At 49.3% G+C, this 18,766-nt stretch overlaps 1 protein-coding gene and 1 non-coding gene across 6 annotated transcripts in view; both read left to right on the top strand.

Annotated features, from left to right (window-relative positions):
- RAPGEF1 (Rap guanine nucleotide exchange factor 1) overlaps positions 1-18,766 on the top strand; it is a 259,536-nt gene that overhangs the window by 88,051 nt on the left and 152,719 nt on the right. The window lies entirely within an intron of this gene.
- On the top strand, positions 7,001-7,119 carry LOC134952499 (5S ribosomal RNA). Its single transcript, XR_010185008.1, has one exon. It is a non-coding gene; the product is annotated as a 5S ribosomal RNA (ribosomal RNA).

Genomic DNA, 18,766 nt, shown 5'->3' on the forward strand with positions numbered 1-18,766 from the left:
TACAATGCTCTAAGCTTAGCAAGACCTCTGCTTCAAGGTCAGCCGGTATTGATCCAGTGGGACAACATCACGGCAGTCGCCCACGTAAACAGACAGGGCGGCACAAGAAGCAGGAGGGAAATGGCAGAAACTACAAGGATTCTTCGCTGGGCGAAAAATCATGTGATAACACTCTCAGCAGTGTTCATTCCGGGAGTGGAAAACTGGGAAGCAGACTTCCTCAGCAGGCATGACCTCCACCCGGGAGAGTGGGGACTTCATCGGGAAGTCTTCCACATGATTGTAAACCGTTGGGAAAAACCAAAGGTGGACATGATGGCGTCCCGCCTGAACAAAAAACTAGACAGATATTGCGCCAGGTCAAGGGACCCTCAGGCAATAGCGGTGGACGCTCTGGTAACACTGTGGGTGTACCAGTCAGAGTATGTGTTCCCTCCTATGCCTCTCATACCAAAAGTACTGAGAATCATAAGAGGGAGATGAGTAAGAACGATACTCGTGGTTCCGGATTGGCCAAGAAGGACTTGGTACCCGAAACTTCAAGAGATGTTCACGGAAGACCCGTGGCCTCTACCTTTAAGAAAGGACCTGCTCCAGCAGGGGCCTTGTCTGTTCCAAGACTTACCGCGGCCGCGTTTGACGGCATGGCGGTTGAACGCCGGATCCTGAAAGGGCATTCCAGATGAAGTCATCCCTACCCTGGTCGAAGACAGGAAGGATGTAACCGCAAAACATTTTCACCGCATTTGGTGAAGATATGTTGCGTGGTGTGAGGCCAAGAAGGCCCCTACAGAGGAATTCCAACTGGGTCGTTTCCTACATTTCCTGAAAACAGGACTGTCTATGGGCCTAAAATTAGGGTCCATTAAGGTTCAAATTTCGGCCCTGTCGAATTTCTTCCAGAAAGAACTGGCTTTAGTGCCTGACGTTCAGATGTTTGTAAAAGGGGTACTGCATATACAGCCTCCTTTTGTGCCCCAGTGGCACCTTGGGATCTCAATGTTGTTTTGAGTTTCCTAAAGTCACATTGGTTTGAACCACTCACCACTGTGGACTTAGCATCGTCACCTTCCATGTGAGATATTTTATTAGCCCTGGCTTCAGCCAGGTGTGTGTCAGAATTGGCGGCTTTATCATATATAAAGCCCTTACTTAATTTTTCATTCTGACAGGGCAGAATTGAGGACTCGTCCTCATTTTCTCCTTAAGGTGTTTTCTGTTTTTCACATGAACCAACCTATTGTGGTACCTGCGGGTACTAGGGACTTGGAGGACTCCAAGTTACTTGACGTTGTCAGGGCCCTGAAAAATATGTTTCCAGGACGGCTGGAGTCAGAAAATCTGACTCGCTGTTTAGCCTGTATGCACCCAACAAGATGGGTGCTCCTGCTTCTAAGCAGACGATTGCTCGCTGGATTTGTAATACAATTCAGTTTACACATTCTGTGGCAGGCCTGCCACAGCCAAAATCTGTAAAAGCCCATTCCAAAAGGAAGGGGGCTCATCTTGGGCGACTGCCCGAGGGGTCTCGGCTTTACAACTTTGCCGAGCAGTTACTTGGTCAGGGGCAAACACGTTTGCTAAATTCTACAAATTTGATACCCTGGCTGAGGAGGACATGGAGTTCTCTCATTCGGTGCTGCAGGGTCATCCGCACTCTCCCGCCCGTTTGGGAGCTTTGGTATAATCCCCATGGTCCTTACGGAGTCCCAGCATCCACTAGGACGTCAGAGAAAATAAGATTTTACTTACCGATAAATCTATTTCTCGTAGTCCGTAGTGGATGCTGGGCGCCCATCCCAAGTGCGGATTGTCTGCAATACTTGTACATAGTTATTGTTACAAAAATCGGGTTATTCTTGTTGTGAGCCGTCTTTTCAGAGGCTCCTTCGTTGTTATCATACTGTTAACTGGGTTCAGATCACAGGTTGTACGGTGTGATTGGTGTGGCTGGTATGAGTCTTACCCGGGATTCAATATCCTTCCTTATTATGCACGCTCGTCCGGGCACAGTATCCTAACTGAGGCTTGGAGGAGGGTCATAGGGGGAGGAGCCAGTGCACACCACCTGATCCTAAAGCTTTTATTATTGTGCCCTGTCTCCTGCGGAGCCGCTATATCCCCATGGTCCTTACGGAGTCCCAGCATCCACTACGGACTACGAGAAATAGATTTATCGGTAAGTAAAATCTTATTTTCACATGGAAGGTGAAGATATTAGCCCTGGCTTCAGCCAGGCGTGTGTCAGAATGGGCGGCTTTATCATATAAAAGCCCTTACTTAATTTTTCATTCTGACAGGGCAGAATTGAGGACTCGTCCTCAATTTCTCCTTAAGGTGTTTTCTGTTTGTCACATGAACCAACCTATTGTGGTACCTGCGGCTACTAGGGACTTGGAGGACTCCAAGTTACTTGACGTTGTCAGGGCCCTGAAAATATATGTTTCCAGGACGACTGGAGTCAGAAAATCTGACTCGCTGTTTAGCCTGTATGCACCCAACAAGATGGGTGTTCCTGCTTCTAAGCAGACGATTGCTCGCTGGATTTGTAGTACAATTCAGCTTGCACATTCTGTGGCAGGCTTGCCACAGCCAAAATCAGTAAAAGCCCATTCCACAAGGAAGTGGGCTCATCTTGGGCGGCTGCCCGAGGGGTCTCGGCTTTACAACTTTGCCGAGCTGCTACTTGGTCAGGGGCACACCCTGACTGAGGAGGACCTGGAGTTCTCTCATTCGGTGCTGCAGAGTCATCCGCACTCTCCCGCCTGTTTGGGAGCTTTGGTATAATCCCCATGGTCCTGACGGAGTCCCCAGCATCCACTTAGGACGTTAGAGAAAATAAGAATTTACTTACCGATAATTCTATTTCTCGTAGTCCGTAGTGGATGCTGGGCGCCCATCCCAAGTGCGGATTGTCTGCAATACTTGTACATAGTTATTGTTACAAAAATCGGGTTATTCTTGTTGTGAGCCATCTTTTCAGAGGCTCCTTCGTTGTTATCATACTGTTAACTGGGTTCAGATCACAGGTTGTACGGTGTGATTGGTGTGGCTGGTGTGAGTCTTACCCGGGATTCAATATCCTTCCTTATTATGCACGCTCGTCCGGGCACAGTATCCTAACTGAGGCTTGGAGGAGGGTCATAGGGGGAGGAGCCAGTGCACACCACCTGATCCTAAAGCTTTTATTATTGTGCCCTGTCTCCTGCGGAGCCGCTAAACCCCATGGTCCTGACGGAGTCCCCAGCATCCACTACGGACTACGAGAAATAGAATTATCGGTAAGTAAATTCTTATTTTTTTTACTTTTTCATACTTTACGATCCACGTGGATTACGATTGGGAATAGTAACCTGTGCCAAGTGCAGCGGTAGCGGAGCGAGGCACCTTGCCCGAAGCGTGGCGAGTGAAGCGGAGCACTAATTGGGGTTCCCCGTCACTTTACGAAGACAACGACACATCCTTTTCTCTTACGTCCTAGAGGATGCTGGGGACTCCAAAAGGACCATGGGGTATAGACGGGATCCGCAGGAGCTTGGGCACACTATAAAGACTTAAACTGGGTGTGAACTGGCTCCTCCCTCTATGCCCCTCCCCCAGACCTCAGTTAGACTTTGTGCCCAGGACTGACTGGACACACACTAGGGGAGCTCTACTGAGTTTCTCTGGAAAAATACTTTTGTTAGGTTTTTTATTTTCAGGGAGACCTGCTGGCTACAGGCTCCCTGCATCGTGGGACTGAGTGGAGAGAAGTCAGACCTACTTCTTCCTAGTTAAGGGCTCTGCTTCTTAGGCTACTGGTCACCATTAGCTACAGAGGGTTCGATCACTTGGTGCGCCTAGCTGCTTGTTCCCGGAGCCGCGCCGTCACCCCCTCACAGAAACCAGAAGAAAGAAGCCGGGTGAGTATTAGAAGAACCGAAGACTTCAGTAACGGAGGTACAGCGCAGCGGTAGCGCTGCGCTCCATGCTCCCACACACTTCACCAACGGCACTCACAGGGTGCATGGCGCTAGGGGGGAGCGCCCTGGGCAGCAGTTACTGAGGTTTTGGCTGGCAGAAAAAGGTCTATACGGTGTCCGATTGCCGTATAGAGTGCCCCCGCCAGTCTCCAAATTAAAATTTTAGCGGGCTATAGCGCCCCGGGAAGGGGGCGGGGCTTAGCCGCACATTGCTCACCAGCGCCATTTTCTCCTATTCTACAGCGCTGCAGAGACGCTGCCCGGACCTCCGAGCTCCCGCAAGTACACGGGGAGGAAAAACGGGGTGGGGGGGCACATACATTTTTGTGATTTTCAATTTCTATGGTCGGCGCTGTGTTCTTCCTGGGGCTTCTCTGTGGGTCTGTCCCCGGGCTTGTGAACTCTGTGAGTGTGTCGGCACGAGGTGTCAACATGTCTGAGCCTGGGTGTTCCTCCCCGGAGGAAGTTATGGGGGCTGCAGAAAAAGATTTGAGTATGTGTCTGTCGGCACAGCCGACTGCTGATTGGATGACTATGCTGAGTACACTTAATACGAATGTGGCTTTATTGTCCAAGAGACTAGATAAATCTGATTCTCAAACACAAACATGGAGACAGTCGGTGGAGGATGCATTGTCTCAGGTACAAACCGTATCCGGATCACAGAAGCGTGCTTTTAACCAGATGGCAGATACAGGTACCGACACGGACTCTGACTCCGATGTCGATTTGAATGAGGCTTCTTTGCATCCACGAGTTGTCAAGAGTATTCAGTACATGATTATAGCCATTAAAGATGTTTTACGTATATCTGTGGAACCTGCCGTTCCTGACACAAGGGTTTGTTTATTTAAAGGGAAAAGACCTGAGGTAAAATTTCCCCCCTCTCATGAAATGAATGAGCTTTGTGAAAAGGATTGGGAGTCGCCTGAAAAACGGTGGCAGATTCCCAAGCGAATTTTGATGGCATATCCTTTCCCCTCTGACGATGGGGAAAAATGGGAGTCGTCTCCGAATGTGGACAAGGCTCTATCGCGATTGTCCAAGAAGGTGGCGCTTCCGTCTCCTGACACGGCTGCTCTCAAGGATCCGGCGGATCGCAAGCTGGAGACGACATTGAAGTCCATTTTCGTCAATACTGGTGCATTGCTCAGACCTGCTGTGGCGTCGGTATGGGTGAGTAGTGCTATTGCGAAGTGGGCTGAGAATTTGGCTTCTGATATGGATGCTCTTGATAAAGATAATATTCTTTCTCCTTCATCCACTAGGGGCCACTGGAGTGTAGTTACAATGGGGAGATAGTAGGTGGTATTGGTAGCTGGCACTTTAAAAATTCTCACACTGTGGCTAGCTCCTCCCCTACTATCTCCCCTCCAAGCCAGTCTTAGTTAAGTGCCCGAGGTAGCTGGTTCACTTGGGTTTAGCTGAAGAATTTTCTTCTTTTTTCTTTATTATTTTATTTTTCTTACAACACACTCACAGACTGGCAGCTCTGCCACTGCCAGTCTGCACCGTGGGAGCTGCCGGCGGGGTCCCATCGCAGCTGCGTGCGGCTAGGGATGGGCCCCGGCTGAGGGAGACACTGAGCTCTCCTGAGTTGGCGGACACCGCTGCGTGCGGCGCGTGTCGCGGCCACTCCATCCAGCAGAAGATTCCGGCAGCATGGCAGCGGTGAGTATCAAAAATGGTCGGACACCGCTGCGTGCGGCTTGTGTCGGGACCACCCCACCACAGAAGATTCCGGCTGGACGCCGCTGCGTGCGGCGTGTGTCGGGGCCGATCCACCAAGAACACAGTGGTGAGTGAAGTATACTTTATTTGTGGTGGCTATGTATGTTTTTAGAGCAATCTGTTTATTGTTGTACAACCCACTCCAGAAGGGCTCTCTGGGGCTGTAATGTACTTTATTGTATCCTTACCTGTCCTCCTCATGGAGAAACAGACAGGATGATTGGGGGAGGCTGAGTATGTGTTTATACAACCCTGACTGAAAAACGGGTGTGTGTCATTCTGATAACCCTCTGCTCCCCCAGCTCCCCGCACCCCCCGCACCCACTCAGCGCGACTCACAGAGCCGGCACAGGGATCCCGCTCGAGCGCAAAGCAATGTTTAAATTTGGCGCCTTGTACGGAGGGGGCGGAGCTAAGTCCCGCTCTGTAGAGCGAGCTCAGCGCTCCCTGCTCCCAGGCGGCGACTCGCGCTCTGTTCAGCGCAACACTCCCCGGCGGCGGCTAGCAGATACAGGGCTCTACTAGCGCTGTATAGCGGGCTCAGCGCTCAGCGCTCCCCGGCGGTGACTCGCAGGCCCAGCGGAGGGTACAGCTCGCTTCCCGCTTAGTTTTGCAATAAGGCGCCATAGCCGGGGGGCGGAGCTAACTCCTGCTCTGTACAGCGGGCTCAGCATTCTCCGCTCCCCGGCCACTGTTATAGTGTAATAGGCATTTATGTGAGTTTAATGCACATGGTGCTGAGGAGAATGTGATATAGTCAGAGTGGCTCAGCACTAATCCAGTTATCCACTATATAGATTTTATCGCATAGCCCAGAGGAGTCTCACTCTGGCGGCCATTTCCTCCCTGCACAGACCTGGCTTCATATTTGCAGTGTCTCCTATAGCCCAGTGGGCTAATCTTGCATACTCAGAGACAAATACAAATAAAGTCCCAGGTATATTAACAGTTAACCCGCTTTACTCAGCGGGCTCCCAGGTCTCCCCGTCGCTAGGCAACAGCTCTGGGATTTGTAACTTTTCGATACTTCAGGCTGCTGAAATATAGATACATTCCTCCTGCAGTAGAGTCCTCTACCCAGCATTTTCCTACTTGCAAATCAGGGAACCTGCTCTATTACAGTAGCTGGGACTCAGCTCAATAATAATTAAAAGGATCTACTGTGCAGTATTTATTTACCTACGGTGTGTGTGTATATATACATATATAGTTATGTTTGTGCATGTATATATATAGATATATATATTTAAGTGCGTGTAGGTATGTATATAGATAAATCCATAAAATACCAGATATAGGGGATAAAAGCCTACGGCCACACCACCCTGAACACGCCCGATCTCGTCTGATCTCGGAAACTAAGCAGGGTCAGGCCCGGTTAGTACTTGGATGGGAGACCGCCTGGGAATACCAGGTGCTGTAGGCTACTTCCGCAATGTTTTCTAATAACAACATCTTGCACATAACATTTTCCCCCATCTTTCTCACAGGCTGGTCACCATTTTGAAAAGCCAGCGGAACCTCAGAGAAACATCTGGTGCACCTTAATTAGCGGTACACTAAATACAGGGCGGGGTGTTGCCTTCCCTTTATTATTCCTTGTTGTCACTAGTTACTAATGCTATTTGTAATTGTGGAATGCGTGTAAGGCATCAGACAAATAGCGCTGCGGCTCAGTACGCTAGTAGCGGGTATCTGAACAGGGGTTTGAATCCAAACAAAACTTTAAGGAGAACTCCTATAGCCTAGGGCTAAGACTCCTGTCCCACAGCGCAGCGTTGCTGGTTCAGGTCTCCGCTGCTCCAGAAAGTTTATTTTAATCGTATCGGTCACTACACATTATAGTGCAGACCTTACGTAGGGCTCTGTTTATTTAACCCACCTTTTCTCCTTTCGTTTGTCTCTCCTGGGATAGTCGAAGAATTCCCTCTTAGGTGTGAAGTATGCGGCGGAGCCATCTGCTTCGCCCTCCACGCACCTGCACACCCCTGTTTGATCAATGATGCAGGTAATGTCACTATTAACCAGACAATAGCTCATCAGGTAAGCCCTTGGACTTTGGTTTCCAAGGTCACAGGATCAAATCACAGCGGGACCAAACACACCTTTCCAAAAAGAAACTTTGCTAACATTCCATGCATTACTGATGTCTGTTTTCTGTGGATCTGAACCAGTGTCTCAGAATATACAGGTACATAATACAGCAGTTCATCTGATACTGCAGGTAAAGGAGGAGGACACGTCAAGTCCATCAGGGTTCCACGCCATTGACGAAAATGACAGCGACTGGTTCAGTTTCGGATGAGCTGGGCAGGCTCCGGTAGGCGGCCGACAGACACCCGAATACACAATATCAGGTATCAAACAGGGTTTGTTTTCCTATCTTTTCCCCGCAGATGGCAGGAGATGGTATCAGAACCTCTCTAGGGTATACACCTCGGTGTATCGCCGGTCCATCAAGCCGCCGTTTTCCTGAGGCAACCTTGCTCAGGGATCCATCGACATATGCGGCAGCATGGTTCTACCGTATCCGGAGCAGGTAGGTTGGGGAACAATTGTCCTCTAGGTTACAGGATGCTTCGCATCAGGATCAATTGATACTTTGATACAGGTCAGAATCACGATTCTGCTTTATGTTCCTTGGAGGTCTCCATGTCTACAGACTCGGACCCTGCATCTTCGCTTGGGCTGTCTTAACCCGACGACCTCTGGGGCTGCGACAGTGACAAGTAAACATGAAATCCTACGGGGCAGATGGTTCTGGGGAAGGAACTTTCTGCAGGATTTCTTGAACCAATGGAGGTAGGTCCACTTTGATTTCTCCTACTACTGCCCCAGCTCCAAGACAGACCTTTACTGGTCTTCCCTTTAGATTGTTTCGTGCCCTTTCAGGTTTTTGACTCCACACGGGTGATATCTTCGTCGCCAGGGGTTCTCAGGGTAAAAAGGCTGAAGCAGAGGTTCAACATCCTCAGTCCAGTCTGATTTTATGTCATCCTATACACCCATTACACCTGCAGGGTCCCAGGGTAGGCGCAGGTCGATGGGAGAAGGCTTGGGCGGTTACAACCGTCTCAGGAGTCCCTCGGCATGGGTCGGCTGATTTACGATGACAAGAGAGTCATACTGCAGGCTGCGCTCCATAGGTTTCTAACCGCAAAGGGTGTTGATCCCTGTTTTACACATATCATTTGAATTAGGACAGTTCTCAGGCCTTTGTTTTCTTTTCACGTTCCGAAGCCAAGTGGCTCGGACAGGCCTATTCTGGCCTTACAATCCTTTTAGTCTGTGATTGCTAGTTTAAACAAGAAAGGGAGTTTTACGTGTCCCTTGTCTTCAGAGATGCCTGTTTACTGATTTCCGTTGGACAGGCTTTTCTCAGATTCCCCCTTAACAGGATTCTCATTTTCACTGTAAGTCCTTTACTCTTCTCTCTTCCGCTCCCACAGAGTTTAGGAAGATAACAGAATAACTCTTTTTCAAGGGCAGTGGGTGACGTTGGTTCCCTAATGGGACAATTTACTGCTACTATCCCACTCTGTACATTAGGTGGCTTCTGAATATCCGGAGGATCCACGAGCTTCTGATTCGACACAGATCCAATTTATGCTCCGCATAGACGTTTCTCAACACGGTCCGTCAGAGGTTTTTTCATTCCTCGGCACCAGAGACTCTATTTCTTCAGTCAAGTTGCGACGTAATGAGTGGTCGCCTCCATTCCTCTCGGAACGGGGGACAACAATCTTGTTTCCAGATCAAGCCACCAGGTCAGACTCCTGGGTGAGGGAACATGCCCCGGAGTTTTGTCAGCTGGTCCGCTGTGGGCGGAGATTTCGGATCGACCTCAGGGCGTTCTGACTGACTCTTTAACCCTTTATTACTCTCGGACGGCAGTAGCCGTGGAGGCCCTCAGGGCTCCGGGGAGTTTTCTGGTTATTCTATCCTGCCTCCTTTTCTATTTCTACTTCATGTTCAGTAACACAGGAGGGGATTATGCGTGCTAGTCCTCTCGGTGGCGCTGGTTGGGCCACGCATGACTTGAAGATACAGATACGCCTGTTGTCAGTAGAGGAGCCTTGGCTCCTACCTCGACGGGACTGTCTACTTCAACAGGCTCCTTTTTTTTTTCTCCTTGTTCAATTTTACACTGGTTTCGGTTACCCGTGTGACTGTTCACGAGACCTCAGAAGGGAGGAGTTCCCTAGTTCGGTTAGGCCTACTGGGCTCCGATTTCAGAAGTCTATTACCTCTTCTCGCTTTTGCCACTTTGGGAAAACTTTATGGAACATAATGAAGATAAAAGGGGGTTTTTCCCCCTTCTTCCAGTTACCATTCATCTTTGGTTTCTCTGGGAGGTTTTTTGCTCCGCTGCGCTTCAAACCACACTGACCGGAATTTTAGGTCTCTGCCTTTTTCGCTTTTCTTCCAAATGAGATTAGCCTAGCGGCCGTAAGTTCGGCCTCTTGTTCAGGGAGTACTCTATTGGCAACTCCCCGGGCTCGGCTTCGGCCTCAGCGGTCGTTTCTTCCAGAGGGGAGGTCCATTTTTCATATAAATCTGACACTAGTGGTTTTCAATCCTCTCTGAATGTTGTCAGGGCTCGTCAACTCTCTCTACAGAGGTCTCAGGCTATTCGATGAAGTGTTTTTTCTTCTTTGCTCTGGACGATGCTCCCGTACTAAATAGCCGGGGCCCCAGCATATGCTGGACAGTTGGATACATCTGATCATCAGACAGTCTTCTTGGCGGTTACTAGGGAACCTCCGTTTTCCAATTCAGCGCGCTTTACGCGCATTGTAAGACCTTCGTGGGCAGCCGCCCGCGGGGTCTCCATGAATATTTTGTCGGGCGGCTACTTGGTCAAACCGACATTCGTTTTGTCAAATTCTACAAGTTTGACACTTTTACGGCCTCTGCATCACTGTTTGGCCGAGCAGTTTTTACAGGACTCTCAGCGCTTTCCCACCCGTTTTTTGGGAGCTCTGGGACGTCCCCATTGTAACTACACTCCAGTGGCCCCTAGTGGATGAAGGAGAAATCAGGATTTTGGTACTTACCGATAAATCCCTTTCTCCGATTCCACAGGGGCCACTGGACGCCCGCCCAGCGCTGTTTCTCCTGATTTTTGTTTGATTAACGATTGCAGATCACCATATGACTGCTTGTTGGGTTCAGGCTAGCCTGGTTTTTTGTCAGGTTCTGTTCCAGGTTTAGTTTGTGTTCGCCTGGTTTACAGGGCGTCGTTAACCTCCTCTACCTTACGGTTTGTTTATTACAGCTCTCCTCGGGCACAGTTTAACGTAGACTGGCTTGGAGGGGAGATAGTAGGGGAGGAGCTAGCCACAGTGTGAGAATTTTTAAAGTGCCAGCTACCAATACCACCTACTATCTCCCCATTGTAACTACACTCCAGTGGCCCCTGTGGAATCGGAGAAAGGGATTTATCGGTAAGTACCAAAATCCTGATTTTGACTCTTGGTTATATCAAGGACGCTGCAGATTACCTAAAGGATGTGGCGAGGGATATTGGCCTTTTGGGATCAAGAGCCAATGCCATGGCGATTTCATCCAGGAGAGCCCTGTGGATTCACCAATTGAATGCTGATGCCGACTCCAAGAAGAATATGTAAGCTCTCCCTTTTAAAGGTAGTGTCTTGTTCGGTGACGGCCTGGCTGACCTGATGTCGACCGCTACGGCGGTTAAGTCATCTTTTCTTCCCTATGTTCCCACACAACAGAAAAAGGCACCCCATCAGCAGATGCAGTCCTTTCGGCCTAATAAATACAAAAGAGGTAAGGGCTCGTCCTTCCTCGCTTCAAAGGGTAGAGGTAGGGGAAAGAAGTCGCCTGCAGTGTCGGGCACCCAGGACCAAAAGTCCTCCCCTGCCTCTACCAAGTCTACCGCATGACGCTGGGGCTCCCCAGGGGGAGTCCCTACCGGTGGGGGGCCGCCTCCAATTCTTCAGTCAGGTCTGGGCTCATTCGGCCCTGGATCCTTGGGTATTAGGCATTAGTGTCCCAAGGGTACAGACTGGAGTTTCAGGAGATGCCTCCCAACCGGTTGTTCGTGTCGGCTTTGCCAACTTCTCTTCCCAAAAGAGAGGTGGTGAAGGAGGCAATACAAAAGTTGTGTCAACAGAGGGTCGTGGTGCCGGTTCCCCCGTCAGATCGGGGGAAAGGGTTCTATTCGAGCCTCTTTGTGGAACCGAAGCCGGACGGTTCGGTCAGACTGATTCTGAACCTAAAATCCCTCAATCCATACTTGAAAACTTTCAAGTTCAAGATGGAGTCTCTTCGAGCGGAGATCTCCAGCCTCGAAGGGGGGGATTTTATGGTGTCAGTAGACATAAAAGATGCCTACTTACACATCCCAATTTTCCCTCCTCATCAAGCTTTCCTGAGATTCGCGGTGCAGGATTGTCATTACCAATTTCAAGCGTTGCCGTTTGGGCTTTCCACGGCCCCGAGGGTGTTCACCAAGGTAATGGCAGAGATGATGGTCCTCCTTCGCAAGCAAGGGGTCACGATTATCCTGTACTTGGACGATCTCCTGATAAAGGCGAGGTCCGAGGAACAGTTGTTAAGAAATGTGGATCTCTCTGTCTGTTCTGCGGCATCACGGTTGGATGCTAAAATTGCCAAAGTCTCAGTTGATCCCGACCACTCGGCTGTCCTTCCTGGGCATGGTCCTGGACACGGAGATACAGAAGGTGTTTCTTCCAGAGATCAAAGCTCTGGAAATCCAGACCATGGCCAGGGAGCTTCTGAAGCCGTCCAGGGTGTCGATTCATCAATGCACTCGGGTACTAGGGCAGATGGTTGCGGTTTACGAATCCATTCCGTTTGGCAGGTTTCATGCCCGGGTGTTTCAGTGGGATCTACTGAAAAAATGGTCTGAGTCTCGCCTGCACATGCACCGGAAAATAAGTCTATCTTCCAGGGCCAGTATTTCGCTCCTGTGGTGGCTGCAATTCTCGCACCTTCTAGAGGGACGCCGATTCGGAATCCAGAACTGGGTCATGCTGACAACCGATGCAAGTCTCCGAGGCTGGGGCGCGGTCACGCAAGGAAGAAATTTCCAGGGAAAATGGTCAAGCCAGGAATATTGTCTCCATATAAATGTTCTCGAGTTGCGAGCCATTTACAACGGCCTGCTGCAAGCACAGAACCTTCTTCAGGCTCTCCCTGTCCTGATCCAGTCGGACAACATAATAGCGGTGGCGTACGTAAACCGCAAAGGCGGAACAAGGAGCAGGGTGGCAATGGACGAGGCCACAAGAATCCTACGCTGGGCGGAACAGCACGTGAGCGCTCCTGTCAGCAGTCTTCCTCCCGGGTGTGGACAACTGGGAAGCAGACTTCCTCAGCAAATCTCCATCCGGGAGAGTGGGCTCTTCATCAAGAGGTATTTGCAGAAGTGACAAAGCGTTGGGGAATTCCTCTGATAGACATGATGGCGTCTCGCCTCAACAAGAAGCTTCCGAGGTATTGTTCCAGGTCAAGGGACCCCCAAGCCAGTGCAGTGGACGCCCTGGTAGTCTGTGGGTGTTTCAGTCGGTGTATGTGTTCCCTCCGTTTCCTCTCATTCCGAAGGTGCTGAGGATCGTAAGACGAACAAGGGTTCAGGCGATACTCATCGTTCCAGATTGGCCACGGAGGGCCTGGTATCTGGATCTTCAAGAATTACTAGTGGAAGATCCCTGCCCGCTTCCTCTAAGAGAGGACCTGTTGTTGCAGGGGCCCTCCGTGTTTCCGGACTTACCGCGGCTGCGTTTGACGGCGTGGAAGTTGAGTGCCAAATCTTAGCTCGGAAGGGTATTCCCGGGGAGGTCATCCCCACTCTCCTTAAAGCTAGGAAGGAGGTTACGGCAAAACATTATCACCGTATTTGGCGGAAATATGTTTCATGGTGTGAGACCAAAGCAGCTCCGACGGAGGAGTTTCACTTGGGTCGGTTACTCCATTTTTTGCAGGCAGGCGTAGATGCAGGCCTGAAATTGGGTTCCATAAAAGTGCAGATTTCGGCTTTATCTATTTTCTTTCAGAAAGAATTGGCCGTCCTTCCCGAGGTTCAGACTTTTGTGAAGAAAGTGCTGCATATCCACCCTCCACTTGTGCCGCCGGTGGCGCCGTGGGATCTTGAAGTGGTCTTGCAGTTCCTTATGTCTCACTGGTTTGAACCTTTGCGTAAGGTTGAGTTTAAGTTCTCACTTGGAAAGTGGTCATGCTTTTGTCTCTGCCATCGGTTAGGCGAGTCTCAGAGTTGGCGGCCCTGTCTTGCAAGAGCCCTTATTTGATCTTCCATTCGGATAGAGCGGAATTGAGGACTTGTCAGCAGTTTCTGCCGAAGGTGGTTTCTTCGTTTCACATTAACCAACCTATTGTGGTGCCTGTGGCTACGGATGCTGTGGCGGTTCCGAAGTCTCTTGATGTTGTAAGAGCTTTGAAAATGTATGTCGCCAGAACGGCTCTTACCAGGAAAACAGAGGCTTTGTTTGTCCTGTATGCTTCCAACAAGATTGGAAATCCTGCTTCTAAACAAACTATTGCTCGCTGGATTTGTAATACGATTCAGCAGGCTCATTCTTCGTCTGGGCTACCGTTGCCGAAGTCGGTAAAGGCCCATTCTACTAGGAAGGTGGGCTCTTCTTGGGCGGCTGCCCGAGGGGTCTCGCACTTCAGCTTTGCTGAGCAGCTACGTGGTCAGGTTCAAACACATTTGCTAAGTTTTACAAGTTTGATACCCTGGCTGATGAGGACCTCATGTTTGCTCAATCGGTGCTGCAGAGTTGTCCGCACTCTCCCGCCCGGTCTGGAGCTTTTGTATAGACCCCATGGTCCTTTTGGAGTCCCCAGCATCCTCTAGGACGTAAGAGAATATAGGATTTTAATACCTACCGGTAAATCCTTTTCTCCTAGTCCGTAGAGGATGCGGGGCGCCCATCCCAGTGCGGACTGTTACTTGCAGGTGTAGTATTACTGGCTGTATCTGTTTACACATGGGTTGTGTATTTGGTTATTCAGCTTGTTGCTGTTGTTCGTTCATACGGTTATCTGGTTTCATACTACTCCAGTTGTACGGTATGTTGTGGTGTGGGCTGGTATGTTTCTCGCCCTTTGTTTAAACAAAAATACCTTCCTCGAAATGTCCGTCTCTCCTGGGCACAGTTCCTATAACTGAGGTCTGGGGGAGGGGCATAGAGGGAGGAGCCAGTTCACACCCAGTTTAAGTCTTTATAGTGTGCCCAAGCTCCTGCGGATCCCGTCTATACCCCATGGTCCGTTTGGAGTCCCCAGCATCCTCTACGGACTAGGAGAAAAGGATTTACCGGTAGGTAATAAAATCCTATTTTTCCATGTCAACCTAGTACATGTTGACCTAATGACCATGTCGACCTAAGTCTTGTCGACCTAATGATCCATTCCCCGTGTGTGTGTGTAGGAGGGGAGGTGCTGGCTATATTTCGTCTGTTTACAGTTCAATCCTGGGAACCCCCTGGGATTATAAAAATAGGGGGATTGGCTTCCCTACTTGCAGCCTGTGGTCAAGGGACCCCAATTCTCAGCAAATTCCTACCATGCCCAACACACCATTGCATTGCAGTTAAACGCACTCCTCTCTCAGGTACAGAGGGTAACATCCTGACGGGCTGGCCACACTCGCATTATAGCATTGACTGGAAGCATGCATGATTGCACCAAACAAAAGTTTGGAACAAAACAGAAAAGAAGTAAGCGGACGCTCATGGTACCAACTGTATTATATTATGTGTTCTTTAATTGTAGTAATCATTTATTCTACTGTATACTTTATTCATTTTATTGGGGTATTTTGTTGATGTTTGTTCCATCTTAGTTCTTCTCTCGGCTACAAGAAACAGGAACTGGGGTCTGTCAGGTGAGGCCACACTGTGGTTCTAGATCAGGGCTGGGGAACGTCCGGCACGCTGGCCTTTTGAGGCCCGCACAGCCTCTTCACCAGGCCCGCGGCTCACCTAACCCAGGAGGAAGATGCCGTGCGCCCGCTGAGATTGTGTGACCAGCGGGCGCCCGGCTCCTTCCACTCAGTGGCAGCCGGAGGCAGGAGCTTACTCCTGATCTCCTGCTTCTGGCTCAGGCAGTGTGCGGCTGTGCGTTATGGGCAACGTCTCTCCCATAGTTCCTAGGAGTGTAAGGGCAGCGGTCTGGAAGCAGGAGTGGACTGGTGAGTATTGTGGGGGGGGTTTTGTGTGTGTGTAAGCAGCACTACCAGGGGGCACATCTACAGGGGCCATAACTACTGACTGGGGCCATAACTACTGGGGGAATATCTACTGGGGCATAACCACTGGGGGCAGGTTCATTTTGAAGTTGATCATTTTTGTATGGCCCCCGAAGGATTTTATAAATATCCAATTTGCCCATGATAGAAAAAAGGTTCTCCACCCCCTGTTCTAGATAATTGTCACCATTAAATTTCTGAAACTGTGTCAGAAGGCAAATGCCATTAAAGCAGTGTTAGGTAACCAGCATCTGGTTTGCGGAGTCTACTTTATGCACTATGCAGCAGCTGCCTAACTTCAGGTGTATGTCCTATGACCCCTTATCATTCCTGCCAGTCGTGGAAAGAAGGGAGTGATTATAAACAGATACTTTGTTCTTCTGAACTAAAGACTACTTTTTTGTTTTTAAATCTGCATCACTGTTGAGGATGGTGTAGCGGAATAGTAGTGTGCCACTTATGAGGAGCGGCCATTGCACTGTGTTGCCTTTTTTGGTTGATGGAGTGGGTGTAGTATGTCTGACCGGCGGTCAGGAGGCCGCCGGTCAGCATACCGACGCCGGGATCCCGGCGGGGAGGGGCGAGTGCAGCAAGCCCCTTGCGAGCTCGCTGCGTTCGCCACGTTGCGGGCTCGGTGGTGACCTGCGGTGGCCATGGGTTCTATTCCCACTCTATGGGTGTCGTGCACACCCACGAGTGGAAATAGTCCCTGTTGTTCGGCATGCCGACCATCGGGATAGTGAGGGGGCGGGATGTCATGTGACCGGCGGTCTCCCGACCGCCGATCACATGAATACCACCCGATGGAGTAGATCTGCTTATTCAGGATATTATCTGTACAATAAATGTTGCTGTAGTAAAATGTCTTAGGGGTAGAGGTATCGAGCCTTGGAGAGAGCTACAGTGGAGAAATTGTCCAAAACAATTTGCTTCTGTCTTTTAAAAGACTGTGCTAGATAAATGACAGGCGTTGATTGGTTACTTTTGGGTGACTTCTGCATTTTATCTCTATCCAATGTTTGATACATCTCCCCTTCAGTACTCTACTCAGGTGCAATGAGTGCCCAATGTTCTTTCGTTCCAAAGCACCACTTATCACAGCCTGCACTCTCTTCTAAACTTTTGTTTAATGAAAGTGATTGATTTAAATCAGATGTGTCCCGCTACGTTGTTGCTGGTAATGGGGGCGCTTTCCTCTCTGATGTTGGTGGGGCATGCCTTTCAGGCAGTGATTGTGGAAGCGCATGCCTCTATGATGTACCCGTGGTGCTGGGGTCACCGTTCATACAAGGGGTGTTGGTGGCACCTGTCGTACCCAGGGTGCTGGGGAACCTGTCGTACCCGGGGTGCCAGTTGCTTGTGCTTCAGGGTACATAAAAATGGGTATAAGTATATATGTGGGCCGGTTTAAGGGGCCTAAAAAAAGTGGAATAGACAGACTACTCCCACCTGCAAGCCCAAAAACACTTGTCCCACTCATAAAGCACCCCAGTATACCTATCCCATATATTGTTTTCATCACTTTGCACTTTTTCACCCCAAAAGTGACATGTTGTTATTGGCCAATTAAAAAATATTTTTTTTTTTTAAAGTGCGTAATTAGTCATTAGGGCGGGGGGAATTGTCCTAGGGATTCTGAACCAAATCCTGACATTTTTACCTTTTGAAATAGGGATTTTCTATATATATGTCTGGGACAGTAGTGTTCTACCCACATTTTTATTTATTTTGGCTTTTTTCTGTTGCCTAAGAATAATGGCAAGCTGGTGGACCTTATAGTCGCACCTTCAGTTATCGATTTTACCCCTGAAGAAGTCCTGTGGAAAGGATGAAGCGCGTAGGGTTTCAGGTGATTGGACCCACTGTTTGCATTAAGAACACCCACCATTGAGCTCACACCCTAGGGTGGTTGGTGGCATCCTATAACATCTGTTCATATGTAACACTGGTTTCCGGATAACACCTTTTTATTACAGAAGACCTAAACTTTTTGTATCATCTTTATATGTACCATCTTGTTTGAATGTCATGAATAAAAATCAGATGGTCTATTAATATTAGGCCTTTGTGCCATGTTTTGGGTGTCCATTTTGGTGTGAGGGTATCTTTCAGGTGAAATACCAATTTGGTGGTTAAAAAGAATCCATCCAACAACAGTCCCAGAATGAGGTTTCAATCAAATCTCTTTGGGAAATGCACTGAAATATTCGGACATTAATTTGTGTATGGACTCCTCTGTGGACAGTAGTATGGAGTCATAGCACCCTCTGGTTTATATTTCCGTATATATGATGCCGGTAGTCCGTATATAGACTGCAGCATCCTGTCTGTCACAATCTCAACAGCAAGTGTGCTCACCACGCTTCGGGCACACACACACAAAGCGAGAGCTCACGGACACGCACACTTCAGCTGACAGGCCACCTGCCCGTGCAGCCCCCTCCCCTTCTGACCCCAAGAGCTGCCAGCTATGCTCTGTAATTCAGGCACCTGGCACTGTAGCCACGCTGTCCATAATGGATGAATAGGCGCCAAATACCGAGTAAACTCCACCTAGACGTCCATTGCTCCTGCTCGCACCACACTCCCTTTTCCCGCCAAAATCATGACTAATATAAATAACTGAATTGCGGTTGTTCAGAGATGTCTTGTCAGTCTGAACAGGTGCGATAGCCGCAAATTAAGATGACAGAATAGACACCCCTTAGGAAAACAACTGAATTCCCCCGAGAGCCATTATACATTCCCTTACTTCATACTTTTTTTTTTTTTCTTTTTTGCACCAAACAACTTAAAAAGTGGGTTCAATAAG

Source organism: Pseudophryne corroboree, chromosome 8 (assembly GCF_028390025.1).
Source record: "Pseudophryne corroboree isolate aPseCor3 chromosome 8, aPseCor3.hap2, whole genome shotgun sequence".
Lineage (NCBI taxonomy): Eukaryota > Metazoa > Chordata > Amphibia > Anura > Myobatrachidae > Pseudophryne > Pseudophryne corroboree.